This window comes from Petaurus breviceps, unplaced genomic scaffold (genome assembly GCF_028583685.1).
Source record: "Petaurus breviceps papuanus isolate PSGF00001 unplaced genomic scaffold, PetGlider_PUasm1.0 90752, whole genome shotgun sequence".
Lineage (NCBI taxonomy): Eukaryota > Metazoa > Chordata > Mammalia > Diprotodontia > Petauridae > Petaurus > Petaurus breviceps.
Genome location: NW_027187336.1, coordinates 12,040,948 through 12,062,689, shown reverse-complemented (window position 1 = coordinate 12,062,689; position 21,742 = coordinate 12,040,948). Strand labels below are relative to the sequence as shown.

The 21,742-nt window shown below is 42.0% G+C and overlaps 1 long non-coding RNA gene across 1 annotated transcript in view; it reads right to left on the bottom strand.

The window, feature by feature from the left end:
• LOC138146071 (uncharacterized) overlaps positions 1-17,930 on the bottom strand; it is a 36,866-nt gene extending 18,936 nt beyond the window's left edge. Inside the window, exon 1 of the long non-coding RNA XR_011164378.1 lies at positions 17,725-17,930. This is a non-coding gene — a long non-coding RNA (uncharacterized lncRNA). The remainder of the gene's footprint in view (positions 1-17,724) is intronic.
• Positions 17,931-21,742: the final 3,812 nt, after the last annotated feature.

The following is a 21,742-nucleotide window of genomic DNA, read 5'->3' as shown; positions in this document are numbered from 1 at the left end:
CACCTCAAGTCTGGTTTATTGCAATAGCCTACCTCAAGTTTCTGCCCACTCCCAGTCCATTCTCCCCTTAGTTACCAAAGCGAACTTCTTAAAGAACAGGTCTGACCATATTACCTTCCCCTAGTCAATGAACTCCAGAGGTGTTCTGTTACCTCCAGATTCAAATATCAAATCCTCAGTTTGACCGTTAATGCCCTTCACAACCTTTCTACATTTTCAGTATTCTCAGATTTTACTCCCTATCATGTACTTTTTTTTCCTGCTTTTTGGAAGGGGGAGGCAGGGCAATTGGGATTAAGTGACTTGCCCAAGGTCATATGGCTAGTAAGCGGTAAGTGTCTGATGCTGGATTTGAACTCAGGTCCTCCTGACTCCAGGGCTGGTGTTCTATTCACTGCACCAAATAGCCACCCTGATCATGTACTTTTTGATCCAGTTACACCTGCCTTCTTGCTCTTCCTCACATAAGACACTCTTTTCCTCTATGCCTGAAATGTTATCTTCCCTCACTTTTACTCCTTGGCTTCTTTCAAAACTTATATTAAATCCTACCTTCTGCTGGAGGCTTTTTTTTACTCCTTCTCCACCCCCATCCATTTCCCTCTAAGATTACCTTCCTTCCATCTCCATAGTACAGTTTGAATGTAGAATTGGAGTTCAAGTCTGGGCATTTGCATAAGACTCTCCTCATCAGTGGAGGAAATAATTACTCAATGACCTGTGCATTTCTGTAGGAGAGATAAGAGTTTTTAAGAGCTTGGGAGAGTTCTATCTTTTGTTGCTTCTGGATATGAGAGACAGGCCCTTAGAGTCAAAGGTTGTTTTCAGGAAACAATACCTGGAGAGGGAGAAAACCCTTGGGAAGGAGTCAAAATTTAGAGGAGCCAGCACCCCAGATATGCCCCTGACTTCCATCATGCCATACTGGAAACTTAAATGAATTTTGCTTTGAGCGAGATAATGGACTTTCTTAGTTGAACTGAAACATACTGTCTAATCTGGTATATTCTAATCTGTGTAACTTCTTTTATTTCTGTTTACTAGGGCTTAAATATTATGTGCTTATTTCCTATTCACTATTGTGATAGTCTTTGTATAACTGGTTTTTAGTAGGGAAGAAAGTCAAACCTTCAAATACAATTTGGAGTATTCCTTCCCCATTAAAGGACAGTGATCAAGAAAGTAGCAATAAACTAACAGTCCTTTCACCTAGACTAGCAATATTGGGGCAGGGGGAGGACAGATAAATATAATTTTAGTCCTATATCCCCTCTCTGAGGAGAGCAGAGCAGGCAAGCCTTATGGCCCCAATCTCCTTTTCCTTTCTAGGTCAGAATCAAAAGTCTCCCTTGGAGAAGAATGTATGAGATCCTAAACCATTTATTCATACCTCCTTGGGAGGTTCATTTAGCCAAATCCACGGGACATAGATGTAAACAATACAAACACCATACACACAGCACTCACACCTTGGAAGTACTCAGACCTCATAAGAAGCTTCTACCCCTGGAGCCCTCTCTCTGAATAGCAGATTCCGTTCAGTACCTCCATTTAAGGAGGACACCTGGGCCAGCTATCTCTTCATTTCCCACCAGGCTGCATTCCTCTGGACATCTCCATCACCCCCTGTGCCAGGTACCTTGTACTGCTCATCTTTTCAGCTTCCTTTTAGATATCATCTTTCCTGTTAGAATATAAGATCCTTGAAGGCAGACTCTGTTTCTGCTTTTAGCACTTAGCATAGTGCAACACAGAATGAGGATCTAGTAAACTGTTGTCAGCTGGCTGACACCCTACATACATGTGTGTAGTATACATGTTGTTCACCACCATTAGAATGTAACTCCTTGAAGGCAAGGGATTCTTTTTTTTTTTTTTTTGCTTTGCTTGGTATCCTCAGTGTTTAGCACAGTGCATTTCACATAGTCATTAATAAATTCTTATAGACTCCCAGACTAGTCGCCTTCCTCTCCTGGATATGCTTCGTGAAATGGGGTGCTAGAATTAAACACAATGCTTCAGGCACAGTATGACAAGGACAGACAAAACACATGGATTCTATCGTCACCTCCCAAGTCCTGAACACTATGCTTCCCTTTTCATACAGCCTAAGATCATGTTTTTTGTCCATCATGTTGATTATTTTTGAGTTTGTAACCTGTAATACTCCCAGATCCAGGTTATATCCACAATGTGTCTTTATGTTTTGTAGTCCTCTGCCTCAGGGAAGGGGGTCCAGGCTAAATCTGTTTATGATATCTAACAGAACTCAGAGCTAGGCTCTTCACAACAGTGATGGCAGTATGTCTCAAGGGCATGAAGTGTGATGTACGTTTTTGCATGCCTAGCACAGTGCCTGGCACATAGTAGGCAATTAACGAATAATTGTAAGTCGATGATAATAATGGTTGGTGGAATGCAAAGTTGTGGCTTAGAAGAAAGGTCCTTTTTCAATTCAAGGTACTGCTATATTATTTTTATCTGTTTCAATTACAATTTTAATTTCTCTTGCTACACTAGAATTCTTTTAGGATAGTGGTTTTTAAGAAGCCAAAAACTTCATCAAAAAGATGCTAGAGAGCCTGAGTGGGGTGGGGGTGGGGGAGCAGTAAAACATGAGGGAATAAAGTTCCCATGGCAAGAAAATGAAGAGAGTGCCTTCTGTGGATTTCATCTGCTGTATGGGAAAAAAAAAACATAATAAATAATCCAAAGATCTATCCACTCTGGCACCCCAGCCTCTACCCCACTGGGGAAATAACCATTTATGTCTGTGTGTGCGTGCTGAGAGCACAGCACCAGTAGAGAAATCATCAAAGACTCTGAATTGAATAATAAGAAGGCAGTCTGTCTCCACAACAAATAATTCCTCCAGTGTCACTGCCTTCTTAGGTGAGCAATAACTTTCTGGCTACATATTAAAGGTCCAAAGAGACCACAGAGTTCCCTTCAAGCAGATAACATATCTGATTTGATTCTTTAGCTCTTTTTCTGAAATACACTAACTAATCATTCTTCTTCCCACCCCCAATTAATAACTTTTATTTACATTTTTTTAAAGGATTCAAAAAGAAAGGCAGCTTGACAGTGTGAATAGTGATCTGGACTCCTCATCAGAAAATCCTGGCTTTAAATCCTGACTCTCACACATACTGGTGGCACAATTGAGCAAATTCCTTAAGTGTTTTCCCCAGGAATAGTGGTGTGCCCTAAATGTTTAACAACCAGCTCTCTAAAAAAAAAAAAACTGTACTGTATGGCACACTTTTTTTTTTAAAGCAATTGGGGTTAAGTAACTTGATCAAGGTTACACAGCCAGTTATTTCTGGGTGTGGTGCTAAGTATCTGAGCCCAGATTCAATCCCAGGTCTCCCGACTCTGGGGCCAGTGCTCTTACTCATTGCTCCAGCTGGCCGTGTATGGCACACTTTTAAGTTTAAACTGCATTATTAAAATTTTCTCCCATCACTTTAAGTCCTGACAACAAAACAATAAACCAAGCCCTGTTTGGTAGCAATCATTGATGTGTAAGTGCTCACACTAAAAATTAAACAGTAGGCTCTTGCTTGTTTGTGCTGGCTCCCACATGCCCTTGCCAGATAACAAAGATTATAATTTGTGGAGCAGTTACAGATCTTCCCCTAAGGAGGATGTTCCCTATATCAATGAAATTAGAAGTCTAGTCAAAAACAAATTCAAAAAATAAAAGTTGGTTTCACTTACTAATATAACCCTTCATTGTATCCTCTAACACAACAAAGAAATATCTGAGTAAAATCCAACTTCCAAGTAACTGAGTCTGACAGCAGCATCATCATTCCACACCTGTAGTGTCCCATCTCTCTACTGAAAGGAGATCTGTTTCCTTCTCTTTTCTCTAAGACCAAGATGGGTCACTGCAGTTAATCTGAGGTGGGCAGCATCTTGGGTTCATTTCCTTTGCTGTGTAATCATCTTCCCAGGCTTTGAGGCTACAGCTAATGAAAAATGACCCCTGCCAACAGCAATGACATTTCCCCACATGCCCTACAAACCTTCCTGCAGTGGGACCTACAGCTAAAAACTCAACACCAACACAGACTCACAGATTAACAGCTGGAAGGTCACAGAGTTCAAACACTCTCATTTTAAAGATGAGTCATGAAGGCCCAGAGAGATTAAGTAATTTGTCCAAGGTCACAGGGATGTCACAGGGATGGCAGGGCTGAGATTTGAACACAGGTCTTCTTACTCCTGATTTCACCACTGTGTCCCATGACTAAGTGATACAGTCCTATTCCAAAAAGTTCCCAAGCTTGTTGGTTTCAAAATGAGAGAGAGGCCCAGACCACCCAAGCTCCATGACACCATGAAGTCCTTTGGGTTCCGAAAAAGAAAAAGATAATTTGCAAATGTCCTTTAGCATCAAACCCAATTAATAGGCGGTAAAAGGAGGCCCTGTAAAAGGTTAGTACCACGTGGAAGATAAGAACCAGGGTCTCCCTCAGGGTAGAATTTTGCCCCTCTATCAGCTATTATGCTCTCATTTCCTTTGAGCAATAGTACACAACAAAATAGCTCCTGGGCCCTGAGGGAGGAAGGAAGGAGTCTGGCTACCTCTCAGACACAAGGCGATTGTCCCATAGGCAGCCCTAGGCTGCAAGGCCTACTGGACTCACCATTCTATTAATCATTAACTCTGGGCTTTTACATAGTTCCTTTTAGCAGCCATTCTTCCAGGAATGTATTCAATGAACAAGATGCCCAAGTTTTATTGCTTGCTTAAATTAAGATCATAGATGAGCTAGAAATAACCTTGGAGTCTAGCTCAACCTCTTCTTTTTAAAAAGGCCCAGAGAGGTTGAGATTTAATAAAGGCACACAGCTATTAAATGTCAGAGCTGGGATTTGAACGCAGACCCTCTGATTCCAGGTCCCTTTCTACTGTGCCTCATTCCCCTACCACTCCTCTCTATCTGCCCCTTGCCAAAGACAACCAGGAGAAGGATCCAATAGTTTCCAAAACCTAAGAAACATGACCAAAAAGGCCACCAGAGCTTCTGCAACATCGAACCATTGTAGGAAAACCTACAACTCATTCCTCCCTTTTCCTCAGCCCACCTGCTGTTGTTCTGTTCTGTTACATAGGACTCTTTGCCCAGTCACACACCTAGTACCTCAGCTCACCTGCAAGATACAATTCTTGGTCATAGCTCTCCCATTCCTTTGAAATTCTGTCTCTGTTCACTGTCTGTCAGTCAGTCAAGTGATATTTATTCTCTTATCCTGAGATATTCTCAGCATGGTATAGAGGATAGAGACTAGGTATTTAAATCAAGAAGATGTTCAGTCATTTTTCAGTTGTGACCCCATTTCTTGGCAAAGACACTAGAATGGTTTGCTATTTCCTTCTCTAGCTCCCTTTTATAGATGAGGAAACTGAGGCAAAGAGGGTTAAGTGACTTGCCCAGGGTCACAAAGCTAGTGAGTGTCTGAGGGCAGATTTGAATTCAGGAAGATGAGTCTTCCTGACTCCAGGCCCAGTACTCTAAGCCAGCTACCCACCTAGCTTTATTACTTACTTACTATGCAGCAAGAACCATGTTAAGCACTTGGCCCAATAGGAGTCAACTTTCTCTATAATGTATAGTCTTAGATAGTTGCCTAGATCAGTGGTGTCAAACTCAAATAGAAACGGGACCACTAAACCCTATATAAGGATCTCTGTAGGTACATGTTGACTTCATTTTAAAATGTTATCAACGTTTTATTGTACTTTTATTTATTTTTCTAAATATTTCCCAACTACATTTTAATTTGGTTCTGGCCACACTCAGGCAGGCGGCAGGCAGGTAGGCAGTGTGTTGGACACCTCTGGCCTTGTAGTCTCCCCATTAGGATGAAAGCTTATTGAGTGCAGAGATTGTTTAATTCTGTGTACTTGAATCCCCAGAGCCCAGCAAGCACAGGGTCTGGCACAGAACAGGTGCTTAAGAATTATTTGTTGATTAATTAAGCCTTAGCTTCCTCATATATAAGATGGGGAAAATAACATTTACTCTCATGAGGATGAAAGAGACTATACATGTAAAAAGCTTTTGGTAAACTACGTGGCACTATGTAAATGTGAGTTATTAAAAATAAGTATCACTAGCTCCCAGGACATAATTCCATTTTCCAAGACAGGGATCAGGGGTGAGGGGAACCCTGTGAAAATAAATATAAATGAATCTACTTTTTGTCAGGAAGAGTAGCCAAATGAGGGTATGAAAGTACTGTACTATATTTGTTATTTGGTCGGGGCTGAAGCCCTTATCTATCAAAGCTGCCTACTTAGCCTGAGAGACCTACAGACAGTCCAGACACTGGCTGCCAAGGACACTGATCATCTTTTTTAGAGTTGGAAGTGTATGCCACAAATCCACCCACTTTCTTCACACAGAAGAGTTGCAAGATAAGACTCCTCTTACTCCTGATAAATGCTTTGAAGAACATGTTGCATGTTAACAAACAGCTTTTGATTGTGCCTAGTTTGATCTTCATTTTGTCCAGATTCACCGGATTCTTGTAAATAGGGTTCTTTCACACTCTACAAATCAGCCTAAAGGAAAGCCTAAGAGAAACAATGGACTTAATTCTCCAGCTGTGGGGGAGTGAGCTTTTAGAAGGACCCACAGGGCTCCTGAGGGGGTTGGGGAAGCAGAGAGGGTGGTGATGGAGGTGCTGTGATCAGGAAACCAAAAAAGACTGAGTAACCAGGAATGGGAAAGAAGGCATGGTAATGATCCTTCTATAAGCAGCTACACTGAGGAGGGAAGCCCACCATTTTCTGAGGAAAAGAAGTTTTCTCAATAGCTTTCATTATAAAGTCACAGGTTATATTATTCCTGTCCCAGTTTTCATACCTTCAGAGGAATTATAGCTGGCCTTACACATGAGAAGAATAAGCAATGCCTTACTTGTCCCATATTAGGGGCCAGAGTCACAGAAATCCTTCCCCATCGATGTGCTCAAAATCTGGATAGCAGCTCTATTTAGCTTAAGGCTTTGAAGTTGTATGTTTAATCAACGAATATGTACAATTTAACTCCCTTAGATGCGTCATGGGTGACATTCCCTGAAGTTAATATTTCACTATTTCACTGATGATGTTGATAGTCGAGTTATTATCAGTCACTTATACCACAGTGTGAATTAAGGATAAGAGAGCAGACTTTGAAAAGAAGGAAGTGACAGTCACTGTCCTCCAAACCAGCACATGACTCCCTGGTCTCCTTCAGGACCATCTCCCCATGGGGCCACCTCCAAGCAGCCCATGCCTCCACTTCTACAATCACCTCCTCTGATGAGTTTGTTCCTGAACTGTCATTTGAAGAAACACCCATGCCAACCATGCTCACCCCAAATCTGGTTCTGCCTGTGGCTCCCTAAATTCCTGCCTCTCCTCAACCTTTTAGCTTCTTTTTATGTGTTTTCTTCTCCCATTGGAATGTAAGCTCCTTCAGGACAGGCCATGTCTGACTTTTAGCTTATATTTATATTTCCAGTGCCTTTGCACTTAGCAAGCACTTAATAAATGCTCACTCTATCTATCATTTATCATTCATTATCCATCTATCAGGGCAGCTAGGTGGCACAGTGAATAGAGCACCGGCCCTGATGTCAGGAGGACCTGAGTTCAAATCTGACCTCAGACACTTAACACTTACTAGCTGTGTGACCTTGGGCAAGTTACTTAACCCCAACTGCCCTGCCTTCCCCCATCCAAAAAGCAAAAAAACAAAAAACCATTATCCATCTATCTACCTAACACTGTGTGTTTCAAGTCCCTCTTAAATAGGACCATAGGATTTCTAGCTGAAAGGGGCTTTAGAGATCACCAGAGTTAGATGTTTGGGGGTGCTAAGGGATCAAATAGCACAAGAGAAACAGCATGCAGCTGTCAAAGATTCTCTGGGACCATTGGAGGGTGTAAGAAAGCAAACTAAGGGCCAGGTTGGGTGGTCAAAGGAGTGTGAACTGGGCCCTGGTGTTTTCTGTCAGAGTGACTGACTCCAAGAGTGGGTAACAATAGTGGGTAGGGAGTGCTGGGCCCCAGAAGGTGGAACTAGGAGCCTAGAGTAGAAATAACAACGTTGTTGCTGTTCAGTCGTTTCAGTCGTGTCCAATTCTCCATGACTCCTATTTGGGGTCTTCTTGGTAAAGATCCTGGAATGGTTTGCCATTTCTTCCTCTGACTCATTTTACAGTTGAGGAAACTGAAGCAAACAGGGTTAAGTGACTTGCCCAGGGTCACACGGCTAGTAAAATGTCTGAGGCCAGCTTTGAACTCAGGAAGACGAGTCTGCCTGACTCAAGGCCCAGCACTCTATCCACTGGCCAACCTACTTGCCTAGAAAGATCTAAGTTTAATGTAAGAAGCTTCCTAAGTAATGGGAGCTAGAACAAAATGCAAAGTTAGTCTCAGGAGACAAAGTCTTTAAAACAGAAGTCTTCAAGCCAAGTCTGGCTAACTACTTGCTGCTGTAATGTCTGCAGCATCATATACTTAAAGTCCCCCCAGAATTCTTCTAGTCCAAACACTGATTTTTTCTTTTTTGCACCTATGAGGCAACTGAGGGTTACAGAGATGAAGTCACTTATCTGAAGGCAAGTAGGAAATGGCATTAATTGTCCAAGGTAGGATTTGAACCCAGATCTTCTCACTCCAACCAGTTGTCGGTTCAGTCTTCCACAGGCTCCAAGAATGAATTCTTGCTTCTAGCACAGGTTGGACCAGGTGACCTCTGAGGTCCTTCTCAACTCTAAGATTCAGCAAATTTAGCTCAGCATGTGGGGGTTTCAGTGACTGTATCGACAACGAGGTGGAACAGTATTTGAAGCTATCTGGACAGAGTGAAACAGGTTTGATTCGGTGTTATACGGGTGAGTGAACACGTAGATGGGTTGTTATTTCCAGGGCAAATGTGGAAATAAAGAGTATCCTCAGCTCTGCATTTTAGTGTCATTTGAAGGAGTCTGTCCAGGAAAGAAGATGGTAACCTGGCTGGAGTGCCCTCATCCATGCAGCCATTCTAAAACTGAGTGATTAGAAACTGTCACATAGACTTTGTCTCATACAATTTCTCTGAATTGGTGATTTTTAGTTTTCCTCCTTGATTTTGAGGAAAAGAGTGCCCTGGGGTAGGGAGGGGAGGCTGTTACAGACAGTTCTCTGACAATCCAGGCCAGGGGTGGGAAACCTTTGGCCTAGAGGCCTTCATGTGGCCCTCTAGGTCCTCAAGTGTGACCCTTTGACAGAGTTTTGGGTTCAGTGAAAGGGCCTAGAGGGCCATATGTGGCCTCAAAGTTGCAGGTCCCCCACCCCTGATCTAGGCCCACACTTTCATTTTACAGATAATGAAACTAAAGTAGACACAATTGGAGGGATTCACCTAAAGTCACACAAGTACTAGAGCCATGATTCAAACTCGAGGCCTCTGGCCCCCAATCCTGTTTTTCCTACTATTGCTATACCACCTCATATTTCTTCCCTTCTCTCCACCTCTTTCCCAGTAGAAGACTAACAGACTGGAGTCCTCAGGCATGCTGCTGGGGAAGGCTTGTCGGGGCAAACTGAGACATCAGTGTCAGAGAATCTCAAAACAGGGCTCATTCCTCTCTTTTTTCAAGCCAAATTACCTTCATATTTGAGGAGGTTTAGCCAGCCTAGCATAATATTGTCAACTACTTAAAGATTCTGAACAAGTATAGAGTTTTAATGGAAGTTGTATAATAAGTCTTGATAATTATCTCATTTAATACTAGGATAAGGACTGGGGGAGGCATCAAACTCCCAATTAAATCAACATGTATTCACTGAACACCAGGCTGGGCACTAAGGGAAATATAAAAGAAGTCTGACATAACCCTGACCTCATGGATATTATGGTCTAGCTGTATAGATAAGGCTAATCCAGGAGACCCGAGTAGAATGCAACCTTCATGAAGGTAGACACTACTTAATTTTGTCTTGGACTTTCCCTGTGCCTAATACAATTCTTGGTACATAGTAGGCACTCAATAAATGCTTAATGACTTGAATTGAACAAGACAGCTAGCAAATAGTCCAAGGTAATATGTAACATAAATAAGGATTATAGTTGTATACCACAGACTAATTGTATTGGAGTACACAGTAAGGAGAGGACAATGTAGACCAAAGGGTCCAGGAAACCTTTGAAGTCCTTTTTGAAGGAGCAACTTAAAGAATGGCCAGGCTTGGAAGAGGTAGATAGGAAAAGATCATTCCATGCAGGGAGGAGGACAGGAGCAAGATTAAGGTAATGGGACTGAACCCGGTATGTGCACGTGTTAGTGACAAGGTCAGTCTCATTGGAAAGGACCATACTGTTTAGGAAACATTACATCATACTAGACAGGGATCTAGGTGATAACACTGGATAGAACCCTAGACTTGGAGTCAGGCAGACCTGAGTTCAAATCCAGTCTCATACATTTACTAGCTCTGTGACCCAGGACAGATCACTTAAACCTCTGTCTGCCTCAGTTTCCTCATCTATGAAATGCGAATGATAATAATAGCATCTACTTCCCAGGGTTATCATGACGGTCAAATGAGATGTTTGCAAAATCCTTCACAAACCATCAAGAGCTATAGAATGCTACATCTTGCTGGCAGTTAGGTGGGCCAAAAACTAAGTATTTATGACCTTGAAAGCCGGGCAGAGACGTTTACACATGATAAGACAGTAGGGAAACTCTGTAGGTTTTTGCTCAGTAGAATAACATGATGAAAGCAGAGTTTCAGGGCTATTCATCTGGCACTGACATGGTGGGCTAAAGAGACTGGATTCCTCCTGCCCTGATATAAGCAAGCTCCCAAAAGAGCAAATCATCCTTCAGTGCCCATGCTGAGGATGACCACTCCCTGCTCTGAAAACAAAGAACAGTTAGGATTTTAGAATTCAGAGTGGAAAGGAACCATGATAGCCATCTAGCCTAGTCCCCTCTCTTTATAGAGGAGGAAACTGAAGCACAGAGAGGTTGTGACTTGCCCCAGGTCACACAGGAAGCAAATGGCAAAGCAAGGATGAGAACTAAGACCTTCTGACTCCAAATCCAATGCCCCTTCCCTTATGCCATGCCATTTCTCTCTGATGCCTCTGGTGCCTTGTGTTATTCATATGCTTGGGTCAATGTCCCATCCTGTTCACCTGGAGGTCGTTCCCGCTGAAGAGTGAACCTCTTACTTCTTTATATCCCCAGGCCTAGCACAGTGACCTCTATCATGTAAGCATCTAATAAATGTTGATGGATGACAAGATAACTTTTGGGAAGTTATCAGGAATAAGAGTGTATAAAGAGTGGCAGCAAAGCTACTTTTCTTTTTATTAATAATACTTTATACTCATAGAGCATCTTAAACTTTCCAAATCACAGATTCTAGTTCCTGTTTCTTAATCCTCATGACAACTCTATGACATTATGTATTACATATCGCATGTCCTATTATAGATAAATGTAATATGTGTGTGACAGGTATGTGTGATGCATTATATATCATTATAGATGTGATATGTATAGTATGTTATATAATATGCAATAAATGTATTGTTATACACCACATAGAAAATTATATGTGATATATTATATAGATGATAGATGATATATAATTTTACAGAGGAGGAAAGTGAAGCACAGGAAAGGAAAATCATTTGCCGAACTTTGGAAAGTTCTATTATGGCATATTAGTGAGTAAGAACTAGGTTTCCTCCTTCCTAATCCAGTTAGCTTTCCACTAGATGATAAAGTGAAGCCTCCCCTCCCCCACTCCGCTCCCACCTTGGCCTGGCCTTGTTCATCAGTATATTTTCATTCATTATTAATGAAAATGCTCCTCTGAGGACATTGGAGGACCAAATTCTTGAATGACTTGCCAGTCATCTAAAATAGCCATGAAGAGAGTGGTACCAGAATTCATGCCATTATTAGTTCCTGGAAACCATTTAACTGCTGAGCTATGATTTCCCTACGGAGGACACCGAAACACATAGGGCACCTTTTGGTGGGAGCAGTGCCTTACTTTAAAAGGACTAGCTGCTAAATTTATAGCCCAAGGAGTATTCCAACAAAATAATTTCAGGCCTTCGTTTTCACTTCCCTTTCAGATTTAAGGAATCTTACCTCTATTCTCCTTTCCCCAATAAACATAAATAGTTGCCAAGCATCTTTATTGTGAGGAGACTCACAGAAGGAACTGGCCTAGTCGAAGGGATTGTTTATTTTGCAGAACAAAAGGTTAGGAACCTCTTAGTTTGTGTTTGTTTTTCACTATGCACTCTCAATTTATATTTATACCACTGTTTCCTTCTCTTTTTTTCCTCTTGAATATAGCAAAGTAAATTTGCTGCATCTCATTATTTAAACTTAAAAATCACTGGATGAAAGAATACTGGATCCAGTCATCTAAGCAGCTTTGACTCAAAAGGAGAAAAAAAAGTGAGAGGGCAAGGTGCTTTTATGCCAATTAGCACTTCCAATTTCCTTTTCACCATGATTTCACTTCCCTCAAATCTTAGCACAATGAACTAATTCTTTTTGATTGATCATGGCTTTTAAATAAGTGAGTATATTTTTTTTCCTTTCAAATCCCCCAAGCTACCATAGTATACAGTAGTGAGCACTACCAAGATCGAAGGCCAAAATAAAAATAAATAAAAATAAAAAACTTGAAATGAATCCATCCACAAAGTGTTCCCAAAACTCAGTTTGGAAAGTTATTCTTTCTTTTTGCATAAAAGCAAAAAAAAAAAAAGAGAGACTATTTTGATACCTCTTTTTCAAAATTACCTTTAGAAAAGAATGTGATTGTTTTAAAAATAAGCATGCAAAGCACTGTTCTCACCCTCTGGAAGCTACAAAAATCTTTATATGTTCACCGGTGATAAATTTCTAAGCACATCTTTGTGTCTCCTAAATAGCCCCATTATTTGTCTGATGTTGAAAATGACATCTGCACTGTATATAATTTCCATACTAACTTGGCACCATCAGCTCCCTTTGATGACACTCAGCCCTGTTTCCTTTTTGTCTCCCTTCTCTCCAGCTGCAAGACCCAGATGTCAGGTTCGGAATGCATTTTTTTTTTCTGGCAGGCATAACTGGATTCTCTAGACAGTACCCTAAGTTGGGGACTATTGTGAAGCTGCCAACGAGATGGTACAAGACCAGACTACAGACGGAATTCAGACATTTTAAAAAGAAAAAAGGATTAGAATAAAAGAAAGGGTGGGGGAACCCACATTTCAGATGCCTCTAATTATAAGCCAGGCATCTTGCAGGCCAGGCCTGACCAAATTACAGATGCCCTGGTTTATCGCTACTTGTCCATTCTCACTCCTGACAGTTTGTTATCTCTGTTCTCCCTCTGCATCTGAAATCAGCATCTGGGTGGGGTGGAAGGTTTGCCTAAGTTAATCAAGGCCTCAGAAGGGGGTAGTGACAGGGTCAGAAGTAATTTAAAATATGGATACAAAGGAGGAAGGGAGAAGGAAATAAAGGGAAACTAAAGCAATTGGTATGATAAGAAAAAAAGATGAAAGAATAGATGTACACAGTAGTACTACAGAGAATATTAAGATTTGTGGTGTGTACCTGGATTTACACACACACACACACTTCTTGTGAATTCTATCCCGCCCCCTGATTTTGACTAGTTAAAACTGAGATTCACTTCAAAAAAGAAGACCAAGAAACTGGACTTGGGTACCCCAAAGTGCCCACAAACCCTCAAAGTATCATATACATACTTAACTATTTATATGTTATATCCCTTCAGTAGAAGTTCAATAGAATTTTTTAAAGGACAGGAGTGTTCTTCATTTGGTCTTTATACTCCCTGAGGCTCTGCACAATGCCTTGGAAGTTGTTGTTGTTCAGGAAAATACATTTGGGGTTTTCTTGACAGATACTGTAGGAGTTTGCCATTTCCTTCTACAGTGGCTTAAGGCAAACAGAGGTTAAGTGACTTGTTCAGGGTCACACAGCTAGTAAGTGTCCAAGGCCACATTTGAACTCAGGTATTTCTGACTCCAGACCAGGCCTGTACAACCTGCAGCTCATGGCCCACAGACAGCCTGCGACAAGCCAAAGGATGTTTTCTTCTGCATATTTTTGCAGGCCTCCAGAAATCCTTTGGTACAGACCTGCTCTGGACCCAGCATTCTTTCACGTGAGCTACCTACCTAGCTGCCTTGTATACAGTAGGCACTTAAGTGCTCCTTGGATTCCTTTGGATTGGCTATGCCAAATGAAGAAGTAAAAATCTCAAGAAATAAGGGATGAGTCTATGGGGTCTTTGATTCATCCCTTCTTTCTGAAGTGTTGGCATCATGATGAACAGTGGCAGAGCAGGGCATTTTATTTTAAAGCTGCCTGAAAACCAACAGTGGATCCAGCAACTAACTACTTTTGAAACTGAGGCAAATTGTTATTTTCCACAATGCCCCTGGGACACAAAAGGCTGATGGGATAGTAGAACTCTACATTTCCACTAACTACAGAGGCTGTTTCCTAAGCCTAAGTTTGGTTCAGTGTGAGAACTAATGAAATGCCATTCAGCTAGAAGGGGGAGGATGATGATGATGATGAAGATGATGATGGTGATAATGATGTTATTCTGTCAAATTATCAAGTATCCTTAACAGTTTGAGCCTTTGGCAATCAATGTCTTTCTCTCCTCTGGTCTAGCCTCCAAATTCCTGGACAGCCTTATCTCCCACAGATCAAAGAAAGATTTTGCTCTCATTTTTTTCTTCCTCATAAGACCATTATGTTCCTTTTCAATTCTGAAATTTTGCTGGAGCTGTTTTCCTGACTCTATTCTTCTTCCTCTCAATAACATAAAGTATTTCTCTCTTCCCTTACTCTCACTTCCAATTTCTATCCATGAGTTAGCTCAAACCCCACCTCCACTCTCCATGAAGTCATCACCAACCTGTTCCTTCTTTAGCCAGATAATAACAGCCTTACCATGTTTCCCCGATAATAAGACAGTGTCATTATTTTTTTGGACAGAAAAACACCAGAGGGCTTATTTTCAGGGGAGGGCTTATTTTAATGAACATTGACAGCAATTTTAATAAACAGGTAAATGTGAACAAAAAAATGTACCTTTATTCAATAAGCAAATCACTGGGGAAGAACAGGATGACGTGCTTACTGCTGCAGCTCTGATTGGATGCAGCTCAGAGCGTGGCGTGCGTTTCACCCGGGGGGGAGGGGAGGACAGTGCATACAGAGGGTACCGTAATGTAGCGTGTAGCGCAGGGGATCACCTTCACTACAGTAGCAATTTCAATAGGGCTTATTTTCGGGGGAGGGCTTATTTTAGAGGAATCTTACACAGTAAGGGGAGGGCTTATTTTCGAGATAGGTCTTATTATAGGGGAAACACGGTAGTAGGTGCTCAATAAATATTTGTTGTATCGAACTAAAGGGTATTTATTATCTGAGTCATTCACTTGACACATATATTACACCAGCTTGCTACTTAACTGATCCATGGTGACATTTATACTATATAGATGTAGAGACAAATGTATCTACAATTAAAAAATAATACTAAATGTGAAAATTTGACACAAAAGCAATATAGAATAAAACTAAGGGCTAGGTTGAATGGTACTGACTAAAAGTTTACTAAGAGTTTATGAGAACAAAAGATCAATAGGGACTTAAGAAGGATCGTATATTTAGAGCAGAAAGGGACCTAAGAAGCCTCAGGGTACCTTCTGGGAAGGGGAGAAAAAAGGGTAGAAGAGAATTTGGAAATAAAAAAAATGTAAAAGAATGTTAAAATTTGTTTTTACATGTAATTAGGGAAAGATAAAATATTATTTTTTAAAAAGCCTCAGGGAGGAGACTTTTATTTTACAGAAAAGGAAAGTGAGGCATGGGAAGACTAATCAACTTTCCCAAGGTCACACAGGTAGTAAATGTCAGGGGCAGGATTTGAACCTAACTCCTCTGACTCCAGAGGTAGTGCTAATAAGTCATCAAGGAAGAATTCATAGAGGACTTGAGTAATCAAAGGGAAGACTTTACAGAAGAGTAGGGATTTACTTGAAGACATTAGACAACAAATTATTTTGTGATTTTAAAAACCATTCTAACTCAGTCCTGGAGCAGTTAATGCTAAATTATTTTCATGTTCTAAAGGATGCACAGTTAGTTCTTCAACTTGCTTTATACTTATCAGACAGTTGTACTCAAAATGTACTCAGATAGAGGGACTGATGGAGAGAGGGGAAACATTCTAATACCAAGAATGTGTAGCTCTCTTCCTATGCAGGAGGAGTAAACCAGTCACATCTATGGTGCCAATACACCATAAAGCATATCCTGATTCCTAGTATACTATGCATCCTGTGGACACTCAGTCATTACATGACACTCTTATTTTCCAGGACCACATTAATATGCTGAAGCCCCATTCAAGCTGTTTCTTAGAGTGAGATATAGCATGTAAAGACTCCTCAGGGCAAAGTGCTTTTATACTAACCCATTCTCCCAAATTCCTGGGCTCAATTTCTTCTTAAAATGCAATTTTATTAGAAACAGGAAGACTGACCAATGAGAATTCCTACCTTGGAGAATATGCATATGCTCTGCTTGGTTTCAACCCACATGGAGGGCTGGCCAGCCTCCTTCTAGAAAGAGGTGATAGAGGGACCCTTTGCTACAGAGTGTCTCCTTATCGTGTCCTGTTGATTTACTGCCCTGTGATGGAAAGTCTTACAAATTAGCTGCTGAGCTGGAACCTAGACTTAAAAAGGGCTCAGAAAGGCAGAGTTTCTTTCTTTTTCCTAGAGGTGATCAAGGCAAGCATTGCTGTCAGCCTCTGACTAGGGAGAGAGAAGTAGCAGTGTCAGGAGGCAGCACTCTGCTTCCTGCTCCCATATCCCTTAACTCTCTGCCTGGTCACCACATGGCCATGAGCCCACGATGCTGTTTTTCTGCTTCTGTTTTGCTTCTTCTTTCCTGATCTTAGGTGAATGAGTACCAGAGACAGAATGGACAAGGTTACAACCCTGTGACCTTTTAAATATCACAAGAACCACCAGATGTTCAGCAGAGTTTGCCAGTAACCATAGCAACTGAGCCCTGTAAGGAGCTAGTCCTGAGGAGCAATTTGCTCAACTCAGCAGGGAACAGTTTATCCATCAACTATGCCACACCCAGAATCAAACTTTTTAGAGGAAATATTTGCCAAATATTTGATTTTCAGTCCACTCTCTCCAGGGACCAGGATGGTGGCATAGAGAGCTCACAAGACCTGGGTTCAGGTCATTCAGCCCTGACACATAACTGCTGTGTGACCCTGGGTAAATCACTTAATCTCTCAGTGCTCTGACCAACTCTCTAAGACCACAAATTACAGAGAAGGTGGTGAATTGCATTGGTAAAGAGAATTTCCTCATTTGGGAGTTACCTATAGAACACAGTGGAGCTTTTACAAAAATATTTACTTCAAAAGATAATCACAAATATAGGAGCACATTTCCCCATATAGGAGCCATAATCTCTCTTCCCCCCCTGCCCCACCTCAGTCTATGGGGATGGGAAAAGGATTATGTTCATAGTTTAAATCAGTTCCCACAGAGCACAGTCCCAGGGCTCAAGTCCCAGACACCCCAGTTTCTTAGGACTTCCATGGCAGGCTGGATAACTATACCATCCCACCTGTAATCCTGGCTCCAAGGTCACCATGGCTTGAATCCCAGGTCCCATGGAAACACCTCCAGCACCTGAAACAGAGGACAAACAACGCAGAACAGAATTAAACCTTTTCGGGCCCATTTCTCTGAGCAAAGCAGAAGGCAAGTGCCTCCCTTCTCACTGGTTCAGTTCATGGATGGGTACAGCAGCTAAAAGCATAGCTGAAGGCTGGCACCAGGCAACCAGCCTGATCTCACCAGTTTTAAAGAGGCAGGAAGCCATGCAAAAGAGGTAGGGCAGGCTCTGTTAGGCAAACTAGGCATGCTCAAAAGTCAAGTTACACCAACATCAATAAAATCACAACTGCAGTCTCCATCTTTAGAAGGAAACAATTGCTCTTGGCCTGGGTTTGAAGGGAATGTCAGAACCAAGCAGCTGGACTCTGATTCAGAGAGGTAACTCCGTGGGGGAAGGAAGTAGCTCCCAGCTGGTTCTAAGAAAAAGCTTAAGGCTCATCTACATACAATTAGTCTTTAACATCCATAGAGACAAAGCCAGAACTCCCGCCAGCAGGTTGCCTACTTTTGAATGGACTTCATGATACTTTGATGGATCTGTGATGCCATCCATGGGGGGTGATACTCCCTGCTGCTATACAGGATGGCACTCATTCATTCCTTCTCTTCCAGAGACTCTTATTCAGAGCCTTTCTTGGAACAGTCATTTATCTCTTGCTATCAGACACTGACCTCCTTCTCAAGTAGTATATTTTTCTGAGAATCTAGCTAAAGCACATTTCAGAGCCTCAGCTCCAACTGCCTAGCTTTTAGAAGGTGCTGGATGTCCCCTCCCAGCTAGACTCTGACTCTCTCCATTCCCACTCCTCCAGTAGCAACCTTGAACTCTTGCTCCACTCTAACCTATGGGTTCACTTCCCTTTTCCAAAAGTCATAGGTAGACGACATGGTCATTCACTCTGCTTGGATGAGAAAGGAGTCTCTAACTACAACACTTCCAGGAAGGCAGTGGTTCACCAGGCCTTACCATCTGATCTGCTGATTTCCCTCCAGGCCACCTAGGCATTACCATTTGACCTGCCAATATACTCTAAGGACTCCAGCGTTTAGCCATCTGACCTACAACTGAACCCTCCTGTATGTGATACTTTCTCTTATTAGAACATGAGTTCTTTGAGAGCAGAACTGTCTCTAACTGCTATTTGTATCCCCAGGACTTGGCACAATATTTGACACATAGTAAGCACTTAATACACCCATTTTTCGTTAATTTGTAGCGCAGTCTAAACTCAAACTCTCAACCCTCATTTGCACTTGAAGGTAAGGTACTCTGAGGGGCAGTAGGCCACTCTTCCCTTCTGACTGCAGGGGTACCCTGAGGAATTGTGTCTGTCTTTTGTTTTCGAAGAAGATCATGGCATCAGGGAAATGATGACATGACTTGCAGTTTACTTTGATTTGAGTGAGGGAGGGCTGTGCAAGGTCACCAGCCTCACTCTTTTCTCCAGAGCCATCTGGGTCCCGTGACCAGATATTCATCAGGACGACTGGAGATGGCGCAGGATATGGAAGAACCTGGCCCTTTTAGGCTAAGGTCTTTTCACCTACTCACTTAGAGTAAGGTAATGCCCATTGGTTTTTTTAAAAAGTGAGTCAAGAGATAGCCCCTTTAATTAGAAAAAAAAAAATCAAACTGGGGTGGGGGAGGAAGACCCTCAGGGTTGCTGTTCCAAAGAGAAACAGTTAACATTGACATTCTCTCTAAGCCAGGACTAAGGGAAACTACCATTCCTAAACCCTAGGCCCTTCTATTCTCTCTCCTCAACCAACCAGTGGAGTCATCTCCCCATTATCAAGTAACCAATTATTACTGATTAGCTTTTACAAAGGGATATTTTACAGCAATATTCCTCCAAACTGGGAAGTGATTCTCCCCTCTACAAATCCACTCAGACCCTGGGGAGAGTATATTCAAACTAACTGGTCATTACAAAATATTTCTTCCCCTCCCCCAATAATTCAGGATAGGGAATGCATTTCCTGGCTATGGGAATCTTTTTCGCCTTTCATGGAGTCTCCACCAAGTTTACTTCTGGGGGTGGTAGAGCTATCTAATGGACCGGTTGCTCCCTTGTTCAGAAGTGCTAGATACTTGCAAGGTTGGGTCAAACAAGATATTCCTCAGGGCCAATGCATGGTCCCACCAGACTTGGCTACTGCTAGCACGTTGGTGTCGATTGTCATGTCAAAATTAGCACAAGTGTTACAGAATAAATCCATACTCCATCATGACTCAGCTGCAAAGGCTGCATAGAGTGTACAACCATGTGAGAACAAATAGCCATGCACTGACTCTCTCTTCACTTTAGTCTTGGCTTTTAACTTTTCCAAGTGAAATAATATACTTTCAGTGTAGTGGCTGATGCTGTTTTCGTCCTCATTGAAGGTGTCTGATAACATTACTGAAAGCATCACACTAAAAAGCATGGGAGCAAGCACACAGCCCTGATTCACTCCACTGATGACTGGGAAAGCTTGAGAGAGTAGTCCTTTATACAGAAGCCATGTGAGCATACCTTGATAAAACTGGTGTATGATACTGACGAACTTCTCTGGACAACCAAATGTGGCCATGATCTTCCACAAGCTCTCACTGACAGTATGAAAGGCCTCAGTCAAGTTGACAAACACTGTGTAGAGATCTCTGTTCTGCTCCTGGCATTTCTCCTGGCATTGTTAGACAGTAAACGCCACGTTGATCATTCTTTGGCCCTTTCTGAAGCCACACTGGCTCTCAGATAGATGACCATTTTCCAGGTGAAGGAGGACTCTGGCAAGAATCTTGCCAGCAATGACAGAGGGAGAGACAAACTCCCCCCACTCCCACTGCTGTGATTGTCACAGGACAACCTTTATCCTTTTCCTTTATAGAGACGGACAATGGAGGCATCCTTGATGTCCTCCCAGGGGCTCTCCACCAGCTAGTACCACACCATCCATACATGGAAACACTGGTTATAGCAAATAAGTAAATTCTGAATGCTGTGGATAAGTTCACTTACCTTGACAGTATACTTCCCAGGGATGTCCTCATAAATGAGGAAGTTGAACAGGCATTTCCAGAGCCAGCTCAGAGGTTCCATAAGAAAGTGCGGGAGAGAAGAGGTATTAGGCTGTCTACCAAACTGAAGGACTACAAGCCACTGTGTTGACTTCATTGTTAGATGCCTGTGAAACCTGGACAATCAATTAGCCTCATGCCAGAAAATTGAACTGCTTGAATTATCTTAGGAAGGTTATGAAGATTACCTAGCAAGACAAGGTACTGCACACTGAGGTCCTCTCTTGAGCTGAATTGCCAAGCATTCAAACTCCACTCCAGAGAACACAATTCCAATGGTTGGACCACATAGCCTGAATCTCAAATGTACATTTACCTAAAAGAGAATTTTATGGAGAACTCACAAGAGACAAGTGCTCACACAGAGGTTAGAAGAAACAGTACAAGGACACTCTCAGAGTCTTTCTGAGGAACTTTGGAATCCACTGTGAGACATGGGAGGGGCTGGCAAAGGACCACCCATCATGGGGTTCTCACATCAAAAAGGTGCTGGGCTCTATGAGCAAGTCAGAATCACAGTAGCACAAAGGAAATGTCAGATGCACAACTCTAGAGACATCTCCATCCTAGGTTATTTGTGCCTAATCTGTGGTAGAGCTCATAGTCAGTTACATTGTTCCCAACATCTTCGAATATGAAGAATGAACAGCTGCTAACGCCAGTTCCAGGGCTCCAGTTGTTGATGGGATCGTGGCTGGTTCTGTGCATCTGCCAGTCTCACCGATTAATTGCCTCTTCCCTCCTCTTGGTGAGTATTCCAATTTCACTAGTTACCTTGGGAGTCCTCATAATATTCACTGAGAATATCCTTTTGTACTCATTTACCCAGAATCAAGAAGAAAGAAACACACCAAGGACAGAAGCACCTTCTATTCAGGGACAACTGGATTTGGGTGGCGAGACT